Raw genomic sequence first — 18,613 nt, forward strand, 5'->3', positions numbered from 1 at the left:
TTTGGTTTAGAATTAGGCTGATAGTACATTGTACTAAGAAAGAATCACATCATTAAAACAATAAAATGTATGGAGTTGATAGGTCTCACATCTGAGTTATAATTATTATCCTTTTGCTTATTTGTCTTGTTTTCATGTGGGGAAGGTTACTGGGAGTTTTATTCAGGCTTTGCTTTTTTCTACTTTTAGAATATGAGTTTTGAATTATTGAATTGCTGTTAAAACTTTCATTATGAACACTGAAGTGAGTGAAAAGAGACTTTTGCAGTCATTTTTTTGGTAAGCCTATTACCTGATCTGCTCTGAGTAATTAGCTTCCTTGCTCACCGAGCCATCTTCCATTTCTGCTTCTCTCAGTCTCAAGTCCTCTCTCCCGAGGACATGTGCCTCCGGACCTGCAAAGCATGGCAAGGATATTGTCCAGGGTGGGGGGTTTCAAAAATGGGGAGAGCCCCCCAACCAGAAATATTCAGATTTCGGCTTTCAGCAGGATGACAAGAAGGACTGGGATGCACTTTGTAGATACTTGCTAAACCTCAACGAAGAATTTGGTTTGACGATTTTTATAAATCATGGATTTTAGGTCAATAGCATCTAGTTAGCACTGAGGTAGGTACCTGGCAAAAGCCTTATTCCTCCATGTCTGATTCACACTGTTGGACATATTCTCTCTCTTTCTCCTTTCTTTCATTCTTTCACATTCTTTCTTTCTTTCTCTTTCTCTCTCTCTCTCCTCCCTCCCTCCCTTCCTTCTCTCTTTCTCTTTTCTTTTCTAATTTTTTGCTTTTCTTTTCTCTCTTGTTTTCTTTTTTTCTTCTTTCTTTTGAGATAGGGTCTTGCTCTGTTGCCCAGGCTGGAGTGCTGTGGCACAGACACATCTCACTGCAGCCTCAACTTTCTAGGCTCAAATGATCCTCCCATCTCAGCCTTTTGAGTAGCTGGGACCACAGGCATGCATTACCATACCTGGCTAATTTTTGTATTTTTTTTTTTTTTTTTTTTAGAGATGGGGTCTTACTGTGTTGCCCAGGTTGGTCTCAAACTCCAGGACTCAAGCAATCCTCCTGCCTCAGTCTCTCAAACTTCTTGGACTACAAGTGTGAGCCACCACAACCAGCCTCATTGGATATATTCTTTTGTAGCTAATTTTTGTATTTTTAGTAGAGGTGGGATTTTGTCTTCTTGGCCAGGCTGGTCTGGAGTTCCTGACCTCAAATGATCTGCTTGCTGCAGCCTCCCAAAGTGCAGAGATTGCAGGCGTGAGTCACCGCTCCCAGCCAATTTAATTTCAAGAAGACAAAATACAAAATGGAAAAATAAATTTGAAACAAGCACTTACGTAATGAAATAATTATTTATTTGGGGAGTTATAACGGAAACTATTTTGATATGCACCCGGGTTTTGTTGCATGGTTCACACACAAAAATTCTTAATATTTTTTCAGTCTTGGATGATTTCTAATAAAATGAGAAGAGTTTGTTATTGAACTTCACTTTGCTTTGCTTCTTTAATTGGCTACAGAAATGCCAATTCCCAAGGACAAAGCATTTGCCAGTTTCTCTTCAGTGTTTTAATTTTCCAGTTATAAGCCATAGCTGCCAGATATTTTCCTGCTGTGAATATCAATAATGTATGTTTAACTAGATTTACATTTGTTTCTTTTTTGTTATTGACATTTTTTCATAATTAGATGGTTGTGGACTTAACAATAGGAAAGAAAAAGGCAAACTATCTTTGGTGTTAACGTCAATCCCTGCTTCAGAACAAGAGTGCTTCAGAATAGGGGCATTATTCCACTCAGCACATGCGCATCCACTCAGCATCATATGTGCACCAAAGAAGATACACTGCATGAGGCAATCCCCTTAGCGCATATCCTTTCAGATGGATGAGACAAATACACATAATTGCAAATGAGAAAAATACAAAGTGTTAAGAAAACGTGGCAGAAAGCTTTCTACAGGTCCACAGTTGGATGACATTTTCCATGGGGGACTGTTTCCCAGAATATGTGCCACTTCCATGACTGCTATACAAACCATCCATGAATGTCCTTTGCTGTCCTTTTCTGCCAGCTGGCTGCAGATGACAGTGATACCCTGGGAGTTGAGAAATGCTCATAAGATGGAAGGAGCCTGCGTTCCTGAATGATCACCTGGCAGAGAGCAACCTTAGCCAATGAAACTCCTGCCATGAATGTTTGCTGAGCAAGAAATACACGTATTGCTTTATATGCCTTTAAAGCTATAGGTTCATATTGTTACCACAATTTAAAGTGCTATAATAAAAAGAGTTCAGGAAGAAGGCATGTAGAAGCAATAAGAACAACAAACATGTACACAGGTATTGTTTATGTGCTTTTGTTTAACAATCTATAGCTATTAGTAGCCTCATTGTAATAATGAGTAAAGCTTAGAGATTAAAAAATATTTCTTATAACACAGTTATTTGAGAGGACTGCCCAGCTGAAAACTTGGCCTATCTAATTATAAAGAAGAGCCAGTGATGTTCCTAAAATACTAGGGTGATATGATTAGAATAAGCTGACTTATTACCACAGATCCACTTAAGGGCAAGTTACAGATAGGACGATGTTTACAAAATCTTGAGAGTCCACTGAGGCATATTACCATATGTTTTCCAGGAAACTCTTTTTAATTGTATAGGTAATATTCACATTATAGAAACATTTTTTAATAAATAGAAAAATATCCTTTTCATCAACCCACAATCTTAATATAATCGTTGTTTGTATTTTGATGTACTTCTTTCTATACTATTTTTCTTTTTCTTTCTTTTTTTTTTTTTGAGGCTGAGTCTCACTCTGTTGCCCAGGTTGGAGTACAGTGGCGTGATCTCGACTCACTGCGGCCTCCATCTCCCGCGTTCAATGGATTCTCATGCCTCAGCCTCTGGAGTACTTAGGATTACAGGTGCCTCCCACCACACCTGGCTAATTTTTGTATTCTTAATAGAGGTGGGGTTTCACCATGTTGGCCATGCTGGTCTTGAACTCCTGACCTCAAATGATCTGCCTGCCTCGGCCTCCCAAAGTGCTGGGATTACAGGCATGAGCCACTGTGCCTGCCCCATACTATTTTCTATACATGTTTTAAACTAGGCTATAATTTTATTGGATGTACAATTCTGAATTTTGCGTTTTTTCACCTGAGTATATCACAATCATTTTCCATGTTCTTAAAAAGTTTTCAAATGTTTTCAGTATAAAAAATAATATGTGCTGATTAAATAAAATTGAATGAGGAAAAAAGTAGGGAAATTGTCTCTCTTGCATCCATCACTCGAGAAGCAACGAGAATGTTCTGCTATTTCACTCAATATTTTGTCATAACAATCTTCTAATGCTTTACATAATTTTAAAAAGCTAACTTTTATTAGTAATTATAAACCAAATACAAATTCCATGCACATAGCTGAAGAACACAGAAAAGCACAAAGACAAAATAAAATACTTTATGATCTTACCACTGTTAGATAAACATTTACAATGTTTCTTCTATTAACATATATGTATATGTGCATGCATTTTTTAAAGATAGTGTATCATATATATTGTTTGATAGCATTTTTTTTTAAATTCAGTACTTTATCTGTAATGGTTAATTTTATGTGCAACTTGGCTGCGCTGTAATGCCCAGTTGTTTGGTCAAACACTAAATGTTGCTGTGAAGGTATCTTAGAAGTAATTAACACTTAGAATTAGTTGACATTAGGTAAAAGAGATTACCTTTGATGATGTGGGTGGACCTTATCCGATTAGTTGAAAGCCTAAAGAACAAATGCTGAGTTTTCCTGCCTGAGTTTCCAGCCTACCATCTGGTATTACAAATTTTAAACTTAAGATTGCAACATCAACCTTTGCCTGAGTTTCTAGCCTCCTGGTCTGTTCTACAAATTTTGAACTTGCCAGCTCTTACAATCCCATGAGCCAATTCCTTAAAATAAACCTCTCTATATTTATAAATGCTCTAGAGAGTGACAGAATGATGTTACAATATCATTAACATTTTCTACCTCAGTATTCTTTTATAAGATTTTAATGGCTTCCTAATTAATTAAATGGTAATCAGATTAATAAAATCATAGTATTCAATTGAATGATGTTCCATTGTTTACATATCCATTCCTCTACTGTTAACACCTCTAACAATTTTTTTTATTGTGGTAGAATACATATAACAAAAAATTTGCCATTAAGTGTATAATTTGGAGGCATTACTTACATTCATGATATAGTGAAGCCATAATCATGATCTATTTCCAGAACTTTTTCATCACCCTAAACAGAAACTCTAACCACTAGGTCATATACCATAGTTGTTTTAAGTTGTTAAGTTTTGGAATATTAGTTATTCCAAATAGCCATAGATAACTGATACCAAAGTTAGTACCACGAGTGGGGTGCTACAGAAGAAAATGTAAAGCAAGTGTCATTGTTTTTAGGACTGGACAGTGAGTGATGCTGGAAAAGTGATGAGGTGGCAATTAGGACTGTTGGTGTGAGAAAATAACTTTGTTTTTTTCGAGATGGCGTCTCACTCTGTCACCCAGGCTGTAGTGCAGTGGCATAATCTTGGCTCACTGCAAGCTCTGCCTCCCGGGTTCATGCCATTCTCCTGCTTCAGCCTCCTGAGTAGCTGGGACTACAGGTTCCTGCCATCACACCTGGCTAATTTTTTGTATTTTTAGTAGAGACGGGGTTTTACCATGTTAGCCAGGATGGTCTCGATCTCCTGACCACATGATCTACCTGCTTTGGCCTCCAAAAGTGCTGGGATTACAGTCATGAAAGACCATGCCTAGCTGAGAAAATAACTTTTTGAGGCTGGAAAAGGGTGACATGTGTTATGTAGTGGGCGAATAACTGGCAAATATGTCACCTGCAGTAACTGGAAGTTAGGAAATGCCATGTTCCTAATGCATTCCTGTGTCTGGCTAAGGAGATCTCTAGACAAAATGTTGAAAAGGTCAGTTGGGCAGTTCTGTGTAGGTATGACAACATGCACAATACTATAAAGAAGCTATAGAGGGAACTGTTTGATTTGTAAACAAAATTTTGAGAAAATAAAGAAGAGATAGTACTTGCTGGGTTGAAAATAAAACTGTTTCTCATTTACCACATTTTCAGTCTCTCCAACTGACAAAAGATTCTTAAAAGTAAGAAATAGCCTCAGAGTAAAGAAACATAAAATCGAAGTTGTGGCTAGGGGACTTCTGATTCCTCAGAAAGATTTAATGTCATGCCAGACCCTCTTAGAAGACAAAAGGGCTTCTAAAAGTCTTAACAGTGTCTTCCCAAAGCAATCCAGCAGACCAAAATTTGAAAGAAGTCTGTCTCAAAAATACTTATGGTTATGAAATTTGAGGCATAGAGTGAACCCCACAAAGTTGTAAGAGAGTCATATGAATGAAAGCATGGCCCAATTGAACTAAAAGGGCAAAAACATTTGAAAAGAAGCTTCCAGGACCCCAAATTTGTATGGAACGAGAGTAGTCTAAGAAAGCTACTTAGCTACAGACATGGTCCATTTCCTGTTGAAAGATGTCTCAGAAGGTGGAGCTAAGCATAGAGAACAATGGATGAGAATGACTTCCATGGAGCAGAATGAGGCTCAAATCTGTGCTCCTTCCTTTGCAAGCATGGGAGAACCCAAAGACAGCTGATGAGTGGGTTTGGAATTACTGTAAAGCAGTGTGGTTGCTGTGTAACTCCTTATTATGCTCCTTTGGAATGGGAGTGTCTGTTGGGAACTTCCTGCCCTGTAGCATCTGTTTAACTTGTGTTTGTGAGATGCAGATAACTTGGCTATTCAGTTCTCAGGTCCCTGGACCATGAGGGGCCACATCCAAGGAGCTATCGCAGGGGGCCTCTCATTCGCATTCATCCCCGCTACTGCAGGACAGGGATCATGGAAGTTGGGTCCTATCGGATGAGATTTGGGTGTCTTTGAAAGTGGCGAATGTGTTTGCCCCGGGGAAGAGGTGAGTGTGTTCACAGGAGAATTGTGAGTTATTGTAGTCAGAGGGAAACCTGGGCCAGATGGGTTACAAAGATGGGTGCAAAACCTTCCTGTTCTTCATTCATGCCTCTCCAAAATATGACTTTGCCGTTTCTTTCATGAAGAGGTGATGTAGGTGATGTCTGGGAGACCTCTTCACTCAGGGCAAGCTCTATGAGTTGCTTTGACTCTAAAATGTGGCAGAAGTGGCATCGCATAAGTTGCAAAGCCTAGGCTTCAAGAGACCTTGCAACTTCCCTCTCACTGTCTTGAAGTGCTGCCATCAGAACATCTTGTAAGGAGCAGGTAGAGCATGTGGACAAGCCATCCCCACCAGCCCCTGAGACATGTGAGAGAGAGACTAGAACAGGTCATCTGGACCCCACTGTGCTGGTGGATGAGACAGCAGAAGGAATATCAGCCTACCAACAGAATCCTGAGAAATGCTCACTCTTACTTCAAGCTGCTGCATTTTGATGTTACGAAGCCATAAATAACTTATGAAGTCATATTTGCTGACTTAAAGTTTTCCATAACTTTATTATAACATATCAAAATTATGAAAAATGTGAAAATTAGAAAACTGATGAATTTTGCTTCTTCATATGGTCTTTAAGAATCTCAAAGGCATTGAAGTTTTTTATCTTTTCCGCCTTAGAATAAAAAACCTTGAATGAAAATCCGCTTATTGGAAAAGCAGCAAGGTTTATGCAGAGGCAACCTGATATTGGCGTACAGTGACAGCTGATGATACTCAGCATGCACGCACTCTCAGGGCAGAGTCCGATGCCCCACATACTGGGCAGTCAAAGATGAGTAAGGACTCCCATGTCCTTGAGATAAAATGATAAGGAAAATCCACACTGCTATTAGAATAACAGACCCAACTTCTGCACATTTTAATTCACAAAGTTTTCATGAAATAATGATTTTTTGGTACCATGCTTAACTCTACAAGAATCAGTAGTAGAAACTAAAAATATGATACTTTGTGAAAGTTCATTAATTTTGTTTTCAGCCAGTGGTGGCCTTGGTCAGATGGAATCAACTCTATGATACTTTTTATCCGAAATGCTTGTACTGTGTACAAACCCAAAGTGATAGCTTTCAAAGATTGAATTGGATTATTTTCTGTGTGGTGCAGATGAAAAATTATCACACAGGAGAAGGTGGGTTGGAGGTGCTCGTGAGTAACCAGGAAACATAATCTGAAGTTTTTCTGATACTTCTCCTTGGTCCAACCAAATGTGAGCTATAAACACAAACATGGGATTCTGTTCTTATGTTCTGGTTATTTCAGTCTTTACAGATGTATCAGAAGGCTGTCCAAAAATGTCTGATTTCTGTGGTGTGCCTTTGTAGCACTACAGGGTTTTGTAGCTGGGAAACTGAAGGCATTGGCAGGAAGCCCTCCATCTTCAAACCACTTTCTGCTAAGGTGTGGCTGTATAAAACCACTATGAGCTGGGCTTCACTGAGACTGAGTTGTTTCAGTAGGATCTTCCAGAAAAACATGTTCCCTCTTTTACCTGGGTTGTCATTCCAAGAACAATCACATCTCCAATTTTGGCTTTACTAAGCAATAGTGTTTTAATGATTTTAAGCCAGGATTTCTTTCTCTGTTCCTCAGGATGAGACCTTAACCACTGGAAGAACCAAGAATTCATGCTGGTGGGTCCTCCAGGGCAAATGGCATAAGGCATGCAGTTGGCCTCTTCTGATAAGATATCAGTGTTTTAATCCTTTCTTCAGCCTCTGTTTTCTGGATCAAGGCTAAGATATTTTCTGGGCACAGTGGCTTATGCCTATAATCCCAGCACTCTGGGAGGCCAAGGCAGGAGGATTTCTTCAACCCACGAGTTTGAGACCAACCTGGGGGAACACAGGAGACCTCATTACTACAAATAATAATAATAAAAAATAGCCAGCTGTGGTGGCATGTACCTATTGGTCTCAGCTACCTGGGAGGCTGAGGTGGGAGGACAGCTTGAGCCCAGGAGATTGAGGCTGCATTGAGCCATGATTGTGCTACTGCACCCTAGCCTAGGCAACAGAGCAAGGCCCTATCTCAAAAAAAAAAAAAAAAAAAAAAAAAAAAATTCTGAGCCTTCTAATATTTTTCTTTAATTACCTTTCTGTAAGTCCAGCAAGTAAATAAAACATTTATTTTATGAAGCATCTGGTTACTTTTAGGGGAAGGGACATCTTTCCGCTTAGTATCTAGGCCGGCTCACTTTCTTCTGCTTACTCTTGATTTACTCTCTGCCATTGAATCTTCTGTGCCAATGTTGGATTAATGTTTCCAGGCCCTACTTTCATCGTGCTCCCCTGTATTATCACCCATTTTGGTCTACAGAAATGATTTTTAAGGTAAGGCATGGTGTGTCCATGATAGTCACATGGGAACTTTTTCAAGCCATATTAAAAATGCCCCATTCTGCCCCTGGAACAGAGCATGTGCACTTGGGACCTTCATTTAAATCTACTTTGTTGAAAACCACTGATCAGCATGGTGTATTAACTCTTTGCCTTACATTCAAAAAATTCCTTAACCTGAACTCCATTTACTCTTTTTTTTTTTATTCAAATTAAGAATATTGCCTGAGCATGAATTACATGCTAGACGTTTTTCTAGGTGCAGGAGGAGTAGGGATGAACATTATTAGCCATAACTATAGCTAACATTTGTGGAATATCTGTTATGTGCCAGGCACTTTTAAGTGACCTACTTGATTTACTTGCATAGCAAACTGTGAGGAAGAGACTAATATCATCCCTTATTAACAGATGAGGAAACTGAGGCACAAAGAACATGAATAGTTTGTTCCAGATTGCATCGTAAGAGGCACAGCCAGCTTTTCCACCAAAGCAGCCCTGGCCCAGAGTCCATGCTCCCTCCTCCCCTGCCTCTGCCTGGTGGATAAGGTCCCCCTGGCCTTGTGGAACTTATGCTCTAGTGGGGACAAATAGTTACAGAGAATGACTGATGTGATTAAGAAAATAAAAGCTGTCAAGAAAACAGAAGAACTGAGGAAGTGACTGAAGTGAGCATTTATAATTTTATGTTACATTCATTGTAAAACATAAGTTGAGCTTTCTCATACTAGAAGCAGGGCTGAGTCCACCCTTGACACAGTTTCCAATACTGTTCCCCACCAGAATGGCTCTTGCTGGTGGCCAGAAGTAAAATTTAGAAATATCTCTCTCAGAGACACCTAAGCAGGCTGGGCTCCCTGGTTTCTTGCTGCTTCCTTTGACGAAGCCCTTCAGACATCTGTACGAGAACTCAAAGCGACCACCTCTCAGCCCAACATGACCTCCTAGAACTAATGTCTGCTTGCTTTCAACCTACCAATTAAAGCTCCCTAGGAAACCTGTTTGGATAACACCCTGGACCCAAGAAAGGCGCTGAGTCATGGGTTTCTTCTCTCTCTCCCTGTCTGTGCTCCCTGACCCCTGTGTGTATGTGTCTGGTCTCTAGGCTTGCCTTGCATCCCAGAGGGTCTGTAAATACTAAAAACACTTAGACTTTCATATTGTAGTTGTGTCTTTGAAGCCGGGTCCCCATACTGTACCCTGAGGGCAAGGCCTGCTGGAAGGGACCCATGTAGGTGGATCCCCTGCTGTCCAGGCCTCTTAGCTGCTGGAGTAGTGACCAGTTAAGTGGATAGAGTTTCATTCAAAACAGTAATCATTCAACTGTATCTCACATCAAACCTCTGCTCCAGTTTATGTATCTACTTTATGTTCTTAGAAGACTCTGTGCAAACACATTGTCTTTTTTGAGTACCTGTCTTGTCCCAGGCATTCTGCTTGGTACGGGGAGAGACGAATCTTCTGTCTTCAGGGGCTTCCACTCCAGCAGGGGGCACATGACTAACAGTGACAGCCTGCTGCTGTAGGTAATAAGTGGCTCCCACTAGGCCCTCCACTTGGTGGCCCTCTGTCCCCCTCACTGGTAGAAGCTTACCTGTCCTCTAAGGACCAGCTCACTAATGTACTCAATCCTTGCAGACCAGATTGATTTCTCATAACTGAAGAGTGCTTATTGATGGTACCTCTCATCATATGTCATCCCAGGATTCGAGTTTTTTTTTTTTTTTTTTTTTTCCTGTCTTGTGGCCCAATAAATGCTGAACTCCTCGAGAGCTAGGAGTATATCTAGAGGTTTCCTTATACTGGACTCATCAGATGCTGACTAGATAACAGGGAGAAAAAGTCTAGAAATTCCCTTTTAGCCACATCGACTTACACGATAGGATATGTGTAGGGTACTATAGCTCTTCAAACAAGATGTGGTCTTGTTTGAAGCGTGGATTGATGTGGGTGTTCAAATGACATCATGAGTGGCTGGTTTCTCTGTCTCCATTTCTTTTTTTTTTTTTGGCTCCATTTCCAAATTTCTCAGATAGCAGAGCAAGTTGGCTCCAACAGCTCTAGACACTCCATTCCACTCCAGCAGGGGGCACAATAAAATATTCAAGTTCCTGAAAGATAGCTGAAATAAGCCGTAGAAGCTTCTGGATCAGGAGCAGAGCCAAACCTGCCAGCTCACATAGATGAGGGCAGAGAATTGGGTGTCTCAGGAGCACAGTGTCCTGCCTTTTGATTTGCCTGGAACTGTCCTGTTTTGGAACCAAAAAGATCTGCATCCTAGGAAACCCTCAGGTCCTGGGCAAATTCAGACAGTGACTTGCCCTATCAGAAGCAAAGCAAGGTTGCCATTACCTGAGGTGGGCAAATGGAGGCTGGGTAGCCAATGAGTGACCAATACTCCCAGTATTGGAGAGGGTGGAGCAGCCCTTCAAGAAGTTCCAACCTCTGCCCAGGACTCGTTTTACCAACTTCACTAGGCTGAGAACCGTAGGAAGTCTACTCGGGACTTGCGAGTCTCACATATTCGTGCCTAAATATTTATGGATACCTGTTTAGAGCTGAGATCTTTTCAGCTCCTCTAATATGAGGGAATTAGGTCTCAAAGGCGATCATGTATTTTGATCAGACCTTATAGCTGAGCAGTGGAGAAAAAAAAAAATTCAGTGTGAGATCTCCCAGGGTTCTGCAGGAGTGGCTTCCTTAGTCCAACTGGCAGCCTATCCTGGAATATTGCCTGGGAGAGAAGTTAGTTTCTTTTCCTGGTGGTAGGAACTGAATGGTTTTACATATTGACCAATGAAAATAGTTATTTGGCCTACAATAGGTGCAAAAATAGTGCTAATTACTAACAGTGTATCTTCTTTGCTGTGTGCCAGACACTCCACTGGGCATTATGCAGTTAATACGTACCACGCATTTCCCATGGTTAGCAACAATGTCAGACATAGAAAAGACATGAAATTATGATGTCAAATGAATAACCTGGAAAAAGAATTTCTTGGATTTTCTCCAGCAGTCCTAAGAATGTATCTATACTTTGATCCTGGCCTACCTTTTCAACATCTAAACTTTTTTCCTCCAAGCTTCTAGATATTCAAAGTTAAGTATTAAATAAAATCAGTAAATATATACAAGCTTGTCTGGCCATTCTGAATAAGGTTATATTTCCAACACACAATCTCCAAATTCCCTAGCAGAAGGGATAAATATGTTATAGATACCTCCTTTCCTTCCCTCCCTGGCAAGCCACCAAGTCTGTCATGGGTACTCAATGCAGTGGTTGCACCTGGGCCTTGCTCATTAAGTAGTTGTTGAGTGACTGAATTGAATGCCTGATGAGCTCGCAAGTAAGATTCAGACTGTACCTGCGAACTAATAGGATCTCTCTGCTTTTTATTCACTACCACTGAGGTAGATCTCAGGCCAGCCTGAAGTTTAGGTCTACTGAGAAATAGTAAGCCTCAAAAATCGAGCTTTGCTTCACCCAGTCTCCCAGTAAACACTAAGAAATGTTCACATTATTTACACATCCTAGACTGCCTGTCTTATGGACCAAATGTTTGTGTCCTCCCCCCAATTTATACATTGGAATCCTAACACTCAATGTAATAGCGATAGGTGCTGGGGTATTTGGGAGGTGATTGGCTACTGGGCCTGAAGCCCTCATGATGGGATGAGTGCCCTTATCAGAAGAGACCTGAGAGAGCTTGCTTCCTCTCTCTCTGCTCTTCATGATGTGAAGACACAAGAAGGCAGCCATCTGTGAGCCAGGAAGAGGTCCTCACTGGAACCCAACCACTGGCACCCCAATCTTGAATTTCTAGCTTCAAGAACTTGGGAAATAAATGTAAGCCAGCCAGCTTATGGATTTGTTATAGCAGCCTAAACTAAGTCAGAGTCTCTAGAACAGCCAGGCTGGGGCAGCAGTGAAGGGAGGTGGATGGGCATATGACCCTGCCCTGCACATGAATGGCAAAGGAAACTGGAGAGCCTCTCCTTTTGGTGAAATCCCCAGTCCACAAGGGTATGGTCATCCATACCTTTACTTCCCAAAGCAAATTCTGGTTCCTGGGACCTGTGCCTCCATAGATGGCATGACCTGCAGCCTCCTGTTGCAATTTACCCTCTTCCTAGATTTCTGAGTCTTCACATTTAAGCAATCCTAGTTAGATATCCTCTACCTGTATCCATGGCTGTCTTTCAGTCACATTACAGACTCATTGTGATGACCATGTAGGGACAATGTGATTTCAGAAACATGGCACCATTTGATTTTAATGTAAACATAAATCAGTGAAGCAGAAAAAGAGAATCTCCAGAAAAACAAGGGATGAGGCTGTACATTAAGTTAAAGTGGAATCAGAACCCAACTGTAGCCCATTATTTGTTTCAATCCTGCTCTCTTCTATCGTATCACCCAGTTTCCAAATCATTCAGCAAATTGCCATGGTCAATGGGATTGACCTTTCCATTTTATTCTCAGGAAATCTCCCTTGTCCAGTTTGCAAGACTGTGTGATTCTTTCTACTGTTACAAGGAATAAAAGCCTTCCTAAAAAGGTTTTTAGTGTCTTTATTATTTTATTCATAATTTCTGAGGGAATTATTGAGCTTCATTATGTAACCGCCCATTGGGTTCACCTTGCCCACCACCTCAACAGAGCCAATTTATCCAGACAGGAGAACTGCAATGGAGAAAGAGTAATTCACACAGAAGTGGCTGTGTGTGATACTGGAGTTTTATTATTACTCAAATCAGTCTCCCCAGGCAATCAGGCATCAGAGTTTTTGAACATAATTTGGTGGGTAGGGGCTTTGAAATTGGGGAGTGCTGATTTGTCAGGTTGGAGATGTAATCATAGGTGGTGGAAGTGAGTTTCTCTTGCTGTCTTCTGTTCCTGGGTGGGATGGCAGAACTAGTTGAGCCAGATTACTGTTCTGGGCAGTGTCAGCTGATCTATCAAATGCAGGGTCTGCAAAATATCTCAAGCACTGATTTTAGGTTTTACAATAATGCTGTTATCTCCAGGAGCAATTTGGGGAGGTTCAGACTCTTGGAGCCAGATGCTGCACGATGCCGAATCTGTAATATCTAATCTTTGATTTATCTAATTCCCTTGGCCAGGAAAGAGTTAGGCGCTGGAGGCAAGTGGTAGGAAAGAAAGAACTTTATTGACCAGCAGGTCAGGGCTCCTGGGCGAGGTTCACTGGTCCTCTAAGTGGGGCCAGGGAAGACGCGTGGGCACTCTCGGGCGAGGCTCCTCCGTCCACAAGCAATGGGGCCTGGGAAGTTCAAGCCCGCGCCTGCCGGCGGCGACTTTTATGTCCCGGGCTTGGAACTGGGAGGGGCAGTGGGTGGGATAAGGGCGTGCCAGGGGCGTCTCCCTAGTAAGTTTCGGTTTCCTCAAATTGATGTCACGTTGCGCCTGCTCAGTTGGTCTGCTTTTTTACCGGGGGGCAGGCTGCATTTTCCCGCGCCGGGGTAAGTTGATGATGAAGAACCCAGAAGTAGTAGGGGCTGCCTCTTTTCTGTTCACCTTCCTCCATCTTGTCCTTTTCCCCTTCACCCAGACAATCTTGTAGCTAATTTGTTAGTCCTGCAAAGGCAGACTGGTCCCCTGGCAAGTAGGGGGTCTTTTCAGGAAAGGGCTGTTACCAATTTTGTTTTAGAGTCAAACCACGAACTGAATTCCCTCCCAAAGTTAGTTCAGCCTATGCCCAGGAATGAACAAGGACAGCTTAAAGGTTAGAAGCAAGATGGAGTCAGTTAGGTCTGATTTCTTTCACTGTCATGATTTCCTCAGTTAGAATTTTGCAAAGGTGGTTTCACTTAGTTTCAGAGATGGTTGGGGCTGCTTCAGCATGTGGTGCATGAAAGGTGCTCAGCTGTGGGTTGGAGCAGGGGCCTCCACTGTCCTGCTCTTAGCTCCTGTTTTACGGAGGAGCCCACTGACACTTGCCGGTTGAATGGCTGCTATGCTTCTGGACTTCACACGCTGGTTTTGTGCACAGAGTTGGTATTCATGGGTAAACGTCCTCTGTCTTCACATTTCCCTGAAGAAAGTAGAAATTTTGCTCCTCTCCTCGGTGTGAGTGTCATGGTGCAGATGGGGGCACTTTTAGAGTAAGCATTTTTAGTTTTGCTCCCTAATGACCTTTTACCCTCAGGCACAGATGATCTGACTGCTTTCATTGCAAAGAAGCTGCTAATTGGCTAGCTCAATTTTTGCATTTGTTGCCTACAAAGTATATGAAAAAGGCAACGTGCACCAGTCTCTTTCCCTGGTTTCCTCCTGAATGTGTGTGCATCCAGGGGCCACAAGACTCCTGCTTCCAGCAGGTTCCTTGTGATACACAGGGTTCTCCTCCTGCTCCACCTTGGACCTCCTCAGGGCCCAGTGCTGCATTTTCCAGCATCTCCCTGCCCTTCAACAACCAGACACCTCTGGTTCAGAGCCCTGGGGGTAGGCCTGAAATTCAAAGAGGAAGAGATTGGAAGCCCTGTTTTAGCTTCAGGCTTGTGTTCTACCTTTCAAACAAGCTTTATCAGAAACTCTGTAATTTAGTAGTTCTCTGGCCATTACTATTATTTCCTATTTGGCTTCTGTGTCTATTCCATACTCCTTAGAGCATGGAAGGGAGCAGGTGGGAGGGATTGGCCATCCAACCCTATCCAAGTTTGGATTTCTGTTAACTCATCCTCTTGGTTTTGAACCTCCAGCCTGTTAGCCTTTGGTTGCAGGCAGTCTCTCCCCATAAAACATGAGAGTGTTTTTTTGTTTTTGTTTTTCCTAATGAGGGAAGGCTGCCACTTTCCCAAACTCTCCACTTCACCAAGTTCTGACAGCCTTCCCATTCAAGTGTAACTTACTCATATCACTCAAATATTTGCTCAATTGTGCTGTTAGCATGCAGGGTATCAGAGACCTGGGAAAGCAGTTGGCTGCATGGTGCTGTCTTCTGTTATAGAAATAGTCATGGATAGTCATTCTCCACTGGCCAGGGAACTGTGAGCATCTCTGGTGACTTCACGACTTCATATGGTGGCAAAGCCATGCAGTGTTTCATTTGGAGTGTCAAGACTCCCTCAGTGCTGCCCAGGGGAATGTCAGGCACCTGACAAGAAAATAGGTAACACATTACCAACATCAATAGTAAAAAAGAAGATACAATTAAACTGCTACTAATAACTTTATGCCAGTTACTTTATTGACTAAAGTGGATAAACTCCTTAAAAAACACAGCTTAGCAAAACTGACTGTGGAGTAACAGAAAATTTAAAAAGCCCGAATTAATGAAAAAAATTGTGTTTGTAATGAGAACTCTATCCACAAAGAAAATTCAGGGCTCAGATGGCTTCGGGCTGTGTTCTATGAAGGAACAAATAATACTAATATTACACATACCCTTTCAGAAAATGAAGGAGAAAGGAAACCTTCCAAATGTATTTTATGAGGCTAATATACCCTCAATACCCCAAACTGACAAAGGTATAAGAAATGAAAATTACATAACAATGTCCCTATAATATTAGGAAATAAAAATTAGCATTATCCATATGATATTAGCAAATCAAATACAGCAAGAGATAAAAAGGGTGATATATCATGACAAGAGGGATTTATCTCAGGAATGTAAGATTGATTAAATGTATGAAAATCAATCAATGTAATTCACCACTTACTTTCCATATGATAATTTCAATAGATGTCCAAAAAAATTTGAAAAAATCCGACACCTTACAAACAAATTAGGAATATTTAGGAATAAATATAAATAAAATGTGAGACCTCTATTTTTAAAACTGAAAAACATTGCCAAGATATGTTAAAAATTTAAACAAACAGAGATATACTAACATATTTATGATTGACAGTTTCGATATATTAGTATACCCATGCTTCCTAAATTGATTTATAGATTCAACTCAGTCTCTATAAAATCACAGCAGACATTTATGAATAAATCGGTAAGCTCATGCTGAAGTGTTTTATGGAAATGCAAAGGATCTTGAACAGCCAAAATAATTCTAAAAAAGAACAAAGTTGGAGGACTCTTGCTGCATGATTTCAATATTTACTTTGAAGCTACACTAGTCAAGAGTGTGCGATATTTGTGTAGGGAGAGACACACAGTTCAGTGGTGGAGAACAGAAAGTTGTAGATTAGATCTATAACATATAGTTAATTGACATTCAAAAGATATGAACACACACTTTACAAAAAAATGAATGTCCAATAAATACAAGGGAACATGCTCAACACAATTAGTCTTCAAGGAATTGTAAATCAGTACAATAATGAGATAAAATTCCACATCAGCTAGAGTAGCTAAAATAAAAAAGACTGACAGCACTAATTGTGGGTACTCTCAATTGTGGGTACTCTTGGACATTGTAAAAAGGTCCAAACACTTTAGGGAATTGTTTTGACATTTTCTTATCAAATTAAACATAATCTAAGCCATGACCCAGAAATTCCACTAACATAAGTATTTACTCAAGAGTAATACACATGTGTACAAAAAGACTTGTTTGAAAAATTTTTATAGCAGCCTTATTCATTATAGCCCCAAACTGGAAATAACCCAAATAACTATCAATAGGATAATGGATAAACAAATTGAGGTCTATTCATACAATGGAACAGTACTCATCAATAAAGGCTGAGAAGTCTTGACACTAATGAATCTCAAGAACATGATATTGAGCAAAAGGAGCCAGAAAAAAAATGTGTTCTGTGTGAACATATTTACACAAATTCACAGAACAGGTAACATTAATTTACAGTGACAAAAATGAGAGCAGTGGTTGTGATAGAGGCAAGAGACAGACAAAGGCCTAGGCAGATAGGGAAGAGTCCCTGGAGAACCTTCAACCTTCCCCCACAAATATTTACACCAGATGTTTTGTGCAGATAAGGGAACCTGCACAGGGGGCTTTCCTGGGCATGTCCACAGCAGACTGGAGATCCACATGCACTGGGGGAATGGGGTGGAACCACCAGGAATTCATGTATTATGCAGGGGAGGAGCCTGGCCTCTTCAACTCATGTGTGATGGCTCTGGTATTCAATTTGGGAGGTGGAAATCTGCTTATAGGACCCCCTTTCTTTGCTGAGAGCTTTCTTTTTGCTTAACACATTCTCGCCCTCCTCACCCTTCAATATGTCCACATGCCTAATTCTTCCTGGTTGCGAGACAAAAACCCAGATTAGCTAAGGAGTAAAAAAAAAAAATCATGCATCGTTTGCACTTGGTGAGGTGGAGTGAGGGATTGGCTAGAAAGGACATGGAGAACACTTGTGGGGCTTAAATGCTCTATGCTTATTTTGGGTCGGGTTACATAGGTGTCTATAATTGTCAAAACTTATCGAACTGAACACTTACTATCTTGGCATTCACTATATGTAAAATTTATCTCAATTTTTAAGAAGTTTTATAAAATTTTATTTTAAATTGACAAGCATAAATTGTATATATTTGTGGGGTACAACGTGATATTTTTCTACATGTTTACAATGTGGAATGATTAAATAATGCTAATTAACATACATTGCCTCTCATAATTTTCATTTTTGTGGTGAGAACATTTAAAATCTACCCTCTTAGCAATTTTGAAGTATCTAATATATCATTATTTGCTATAGTCATCATTCTGTGCAATAGATCACTGAGGCTTATTCCACCTAACTGAAACTTTGTACCCTTTGATCCACATCTCCCCTTTTCCCATCCATTCCCCTTCCCCAGCCTCTGAAAACCACCATTCTCCTCTTCTACTTTTATGAGTTCAACTTTCTTAGATTGCATATATATGTGAGATTATGCAATATTTGTCTTTCCATGCTTGGCTTATTTCACTTAACATAATGTTCTTTGAGTTCATTAATGTTGTTATGAATGACAGAATTTCCTTCCTTTTAAAGGTCGAATAGTATGAATAGTATTCTGTTGTGTACATATATAATATATTTTCATTATCCATTCATCTGAAAATGGCCAGCTAGGTTGCTTCTGTATCTTGACTATTGTGAATAATGCTGCAGTATGTTGGAGTGCAAACACCTCTTTGACATACTGATTTCAATTACTTTGGATATATACCCAGGAGTGGTATTGTTAGATTATATGGTAATTATATATATATATATATTTTTTTTTTGAGGAACCTCCCTACTGTTTTTCTTAATGGCTGCATCAATTTACATTCTCACCAA

The sequence above is a fragment of the Colobus angolensis genome, unplaced genomic scaffold (genome assembly GCF_000951035.1).
Source record: "Colobus angolensis palliatus isolate OR3802 unplaced genomic scaffold, Cang.pa_1.0 Scaffold166, whole genome shotgun sequence".
NCBI classification, from domain to species: Eukaryota; Metazoa; Chordata; class Mammalia; order Primates; family Cercopithecidae; genus Colobus; species Colobus angolensis.